This window comes from Wasmannia auropunctata, unplaced genomic scaffold (assembly GCF_000956235.1).
Source record: "Wasmannia auropunctata unplaced genomic scaffold, wasmannia.A_1.0 LD336088.1, whole genome shotgun sequence".
Classification (NCBI taxonomy): domain Eukaryota; kingdom Metazoa; phylum Arthropoda; class Insecta; order Hymenoptera; family Formicidae; genus Wasmannia; species Wasmannia auropunctata.
The window spans coordinates 4,726,173-4,732,172 of record NW_012026802.1 but is presented as its reverse complement, the minus strand read 5'-3'; positions in this window follow the sequence as shown (position 1 = coordinate 4,732,172).

Sequence of the window (6,000 nt, the reverse complement as noted above, 5' to 3'; positions counted from 1 at the left end):
ACGTGTGCTCTTCCGATCTCGTGATTGCTTAGAATAATATTTTACTAAACAAAAAGAGTAGAAACAAGAAAAATGTGTTAGGTAGGTAATAAAAAAAAAGAGAATTGTCTGTAGATAGAGAAAAATTATGAGCTAGAGTGTTTTTTATTCATCCATTTATTCCTTTTCTTTATATTTAGCCAAGATTAAATATTATATAAATCGGCTCAAGAAAGCAATATATTTAGAACATTTTTAATGTAAGTGATTGTAAGCATAAAAATTAAAAACAAAAATATTTTCCACGCAATTTTGTTTTATATAGTAAATACGCTTTATTTATTAATTTATTTCAATATTTTTTTATTTTAAAAAAGCCGATTTTACCATAATCTTTTGTAGTTTTTCCATCTATTTTTGATTGACAAATTGGATTTATGCTATTTAAAGTTAAGCAATATGACGTGAGATTCAAAAAATTTCGATAAACATTAAACTTTATTAAGTATTTTAGAGTTCATTTGTTAGTAAAATTAGTAAAATGATTAATTTGGCAATATATATATGTATTATACATTATATTGATAATAAAATTTTGGTAGAAAATCAAAAATATAACAATATTTTAAGATTGTAAATTTATAAATCATACATATTATATATATTACTTATTTATAATAAATTATTAATTTGAATATTAAATTATATTATTGATACAAATTATGCAAACAACTTATTTTTTTCGGACCTCACGTCATGTATGCTATATATCTTGATACTCTCGAAATCTGAATCAGTGGAAAATTCTGAAAAATCACTGATTGAGTCAGTACTTATAATCTAACTATAATTTCATTCATAATCTATAATTGAACTATTAATATTAACTATAATTTCACTGATTATCAGAAAAATACTTGACACTGCAGATGCATTCAATGAATAACCATTGATGTGACTATGCATTGATTCATATTTAGAGATTTTTTCAAGATGCGTTTTGCATGAATAACATGCACGCATCTTCGCGGTCGGTTTTCGTGTTGAGAAATTTATTATTAATGTAATAGGTTTGTGTAATAAATTTGTTTTAAAATTTTGTTTGCACAAGTTTTAATTTTTCATGCAGGAATACAATAGTAGAGTCGTTCAATTTGAAAAATCAATACATAACGGGATCAGTATACGCGCTAAGTAAAATTTTTGTTTACACTTAAATTTTGAATTGAAGACCCCGGTCAATTAATATTTTTAGTTGTACAAAGTAAATTTTTTCGAATCAATTACGGATTTTTATTTGCTTTTTATTGTAACTTTTCGTTGACGTATATTTTCCAATACGACTCGCGTAATTCGATCGATCGCAATCATCTTTATCTGTCGGCGATGACAATGCGCCGATAATGAAAGGAGTTTGTCTCCTTTCCCCCTCTGGTCAAAATATGACCAGAGGACTATGGCCAGGACCAACGAAAGGTAGGTCCAATCTGGCCCGACGAAAGAAGAAAGAAGATACTACAAAGGTAAATGGCCAATTGGCCACAATAGTAAGACACTTATTTTATTTATAAATAGGGCAGCCATGTATGATTATGTATGATGATGTATTTTTCTCAGTTTTCAGATTTTCTACATTTCGGGTGGGTTATATCTTGGGTGGGTTTCTCGCTGGATTTAAATGCAGAATTTAATCCCTAAAAAGTTTAACCCCTAAAAAATTTCTTAATAAATCGCGTATCGCGTCGCGGTTTTAATTATTTAAGATTTAATATTTAAATTGAAATACGCGTAGGTAGGCAAATTATTAGGAAAAAATATGAATAGGTAGGAATACGGATAGATAGGAATACGGGTAGGTAGGAACATAGCACTGTTAAATCTATAGTGTCAAACTGAAACTTATTTAAGTCCTCAGTGCTCTTACTTAATAAATAGTTCTTTTCTACTAAAACAAGTTAAATAATTTAAAACATTTCAAATTTAACCCAAATTTGAGTTAAATTCCATTTTTTATTTAAAAATAACTATATTGTTTTAGTTAAAAATAACTATTTATTAAGTAGGAGCAGTGGCGACTTAAATAAGTTTTAGTTTTACACTATATAGATTTAACAGTGAAGGGGGAGTTTTTAGGACCGGTAGGCTACGTCGGATAGTATCTTCCGCGATGTACCCGACATAGAATCCGCCTCGCCTACGGAACCGGGCCGTAGGTGTCTTCCCCTCATGGTGGAACGAGGACGAATCGTCGCTCCATGAGAGGCTTGTAAAGATTTTTCGCAAAACAAAAAACAAAAAGGTAGATATACGAGTAGGTAGGAATTCGGGTAGGTAAGGACAGAGGGATATAACTCGATGTGTGGACATCGCAAACAAAATATAAACATAAATTAATATAAATATACTTATAATTATTATTGTATTGAATACGGGTAGTTAGGGACAAGCGAAAATAATTCAATAACTGTAAATATCGCAAACAAAATAAAAATCATATCAACTTAAATATAACAATAATAAATATAATTATATTAAATAATAAATATTGTAATATTCAATGTAATAATAATAAATATATAATTATTATATTTTTAACATTTTTTTGTTTCTTACCTTAATTGTCTTTTTATTAGATACTTCGTACTTAATATACTTATGCAATAATTTATAAATTAAACAACAAAAAATAAAAAACAAAAAACAAACACACATTTTAGAGGACCGTCGATTAAAGTCGACGGGGGTGGTGGAGGGCCTCTACAGATTGATCTGGTTTTACCAAATAAAATTTTTGTTCAATTTGAAAATAAAATCTAATCCCATGAGAATTTCTTTGAAAGACTGCAGTGAAAAAATCGGGATGATTAATTAGCGACTAAACAGAATTAAGTTAATTTCTACGCAAATTCCATTCGATTGTGCTGAACAGGCTCCGAGATTTTCAATATCAAAAATAGCGCATCCTTTGAATTTTCTTCGAAACGGCAGCGGTGAAAAAATCGAGATCACCGCGATTAATTTGCAATTAAACATTAGACAATTTCTACGCAAGTCCCATTCAATTGTGCTGAAAAGGTTGCGAGAATTTTAGTCCCAATCCAGCATATCCCATGAGTTTTCTCCAAAACGGCTGCGGTGAAAAATTCGGGCCAGGAAATTAATTAGCAACTAAACTTTAAATTTCATTTCTGAAATATATATTATTGGATAATATTGTTGAATGGCTAAAAATTAATGTAATGATCAGCCAATTTATCTGACCTGTGTCTTAACTTTCTATCTGATCATTTTTTGTTTTAGAAAGCAGAAATATTGTACTTAAAAGGCCAAAGATTCGATATTTCAGAAAGCCGCTGTGATTGACTAAAGATTTGGAATTTAAAAAGGTAATTAAAATACTCTTTGATATGATTAGAATAATAAAATTTAATTTTTGTTTTGAAGATACACATATCTCTCATACATATGCACACATACAAAATATTATTATATTATTTATTGTGCAATTATAAGATGTACAATAACACGCAAAATGTAGGAATGACATAAAAGACAATTATGATAAATGCAAAAATAATAAGATGTTGCAATACAAAAATAACGCGGTTAAAAATAACTATATGCATAACAATATACGTTAAAAACGGAGGCGGACGAATACAACAAAAGCGCAAAATGTAGAAACAACATAAAAGACAATTACGCTGAATGCAAAAATTAGAAGATGTTGCAATACAAAAATGACGCAGTTAAAAATAACTATAGGCTTAACAATAGAAGATATTAAAAACGAAGACGAACGAATACGAAGTATAATGACTAATAAAAATAAGCGAAAAAAAATATTCTTACATATTTTATTGTATGTATATACATATATAAACACGTACATTTTTCGTGTTTCACTTCGAACTCGCGTTTTTATTAAATTTTGAATTTTTTAATTAAAAATATATTGTTTGTATAAGAAAATTCTAAGTTCAATTAAGTAATATAACAAAATAAATTTAAAAAAAATGCCAGTACAAAATTGCATTTGAAAAGATTTATAGATTGGTTGATTTGATTGCTTGATTTTTTAAGACTTTCATCAAGAAATATCTAAGATAACTTTATCATTATACTATTACACATGCAGTTATATTTTGTATATATATGTACATACACACACAGCATGGAATAAAACAAACAATATACATAACAAAGTCAAAGACTGTGTTACTCGCCGGAAATATTCGTAATCAGAGAGGACACGATTTTTGAATGCGCAATTTTTCGAGAATAAAGCTCCAGCATGTTCGAAAGGTGGATGTACCACAAATTGTATACCCGCGGTGCAGGAAAGTGAATGGTGCTATGTAGTTTACACCACTTCCTCAAGGGGCGTTAGTGCACGAGGGCATTTTGAGGTAACATGGCCGTGACGTCCTCTCTCTGGTTCCACGTAAAAGGTCGCCCACCGGGACTGCCGCTCTCTGCTTTCAACTTGTCGAATGGATATTAAGCGGTACACGATGTAATCGCAGCAAGCATCATTTCGAGATTCTCGCGAAGCAGTTAATCATCCGGCATCGTCCGGCAACATAATGTGAGCATTTGCGAATTTTTTAAATTATTCAAATATTATCCTCGTATTTATCATTATTACTTATATTATGTTGCGTACTTATAATATTATACATATATAAAACGAATGATTAGGAATAAATTGCGAGGATCATTACTGTCGATATCTTTCCCTTTCGTGGAAAGGTTATCAACGGCATTATCAACGATGTCTATCGATCAATATACTATGCAATTTACCTTGCGGGATTTGACTCAGATATATAACTGCTTACGTTTCTCTCAAACGAGATCAAGTACGTTTTATCATTAATAGACATGATAGTTTTTATTGCAAATTTATATTTGCAAATTAGTATTATATTTTATCTGAAAATAGGATAATCTTAAAAACGAGCACACTATAATGTGAAATTTGTTTCTCTCTTTTATTACAAAGTATCTAATGAAGAAATCGATATTCGATTTCTGGTCCTGATACATATTTGATTCTGTCACAAGAAACTGAGTAGCTGTCTCTTTTCGCAGAGACATGATAATTAGATAAATCTGTAATTAATCCACAGCTGTTTTTGCATGTTCGTAGTTGAAGTTTAATTAATTTGTTATTTTTTTATCGTCTTTTCTTGCGAGACTTTTGCATTTTAAACTCAACAAGTAATTAAAAGTTAATTTAAATTTGAAATTTAAATGAGAAAAATATTGGGCGCTGGTGTAGAAATCAAACACTTATAATTATATAACTTAACACAATTTTTTATAATCATTATAAATAATATAATTGTTGTGATTTGCAATGCATCGTGAAAAAAAAGGTTTATCCCAGCAAACACAGACATATCTGCAATATAACATATATGTAAATATATACGTTTTACGTCTATGTTACATCTCAGTTATATTCGGTGTTTATTGGGATATAGCAAATGATAAGCAAACACACTGATTGCAAATATACATTGGTTTAGCTGTAAATTTTCATAAATTATTATTATACAAGGACTTGTACATTTAATAAGAGAAATGAAGACATTTTAAAAATATATTTTATTCATATTCATAATAATATATAATTATATATTCATGTATGTATATTCATAATAATGTTACGTATTTCATTTCATTTTACGAGAAAATGCTTTAAAGGATTTTTGTCTCTTTTTATGCAAAAATATAGATTTTAATCTATCGAAGCTAAATTTTAAGCTATTAATAATAATATATGTAGTAGCATGGCTGTTGTTTCAAATCTTTTTTTTTTCAATCGTCGCAGTTATTGATTAGAGGTAGGGAAGGCTAGAGACAGTGAAGAATTATCTGCATGCAATAAAACTACGAACATCCATTAAGATTGAAATCGAGGATGAATAAATTATAATTATGCACGTCGATGCAGAATAAGTTTTCTGCTTAAAGTAGTATAAGTTATACTACTACTATCGATTTATGTTGTTC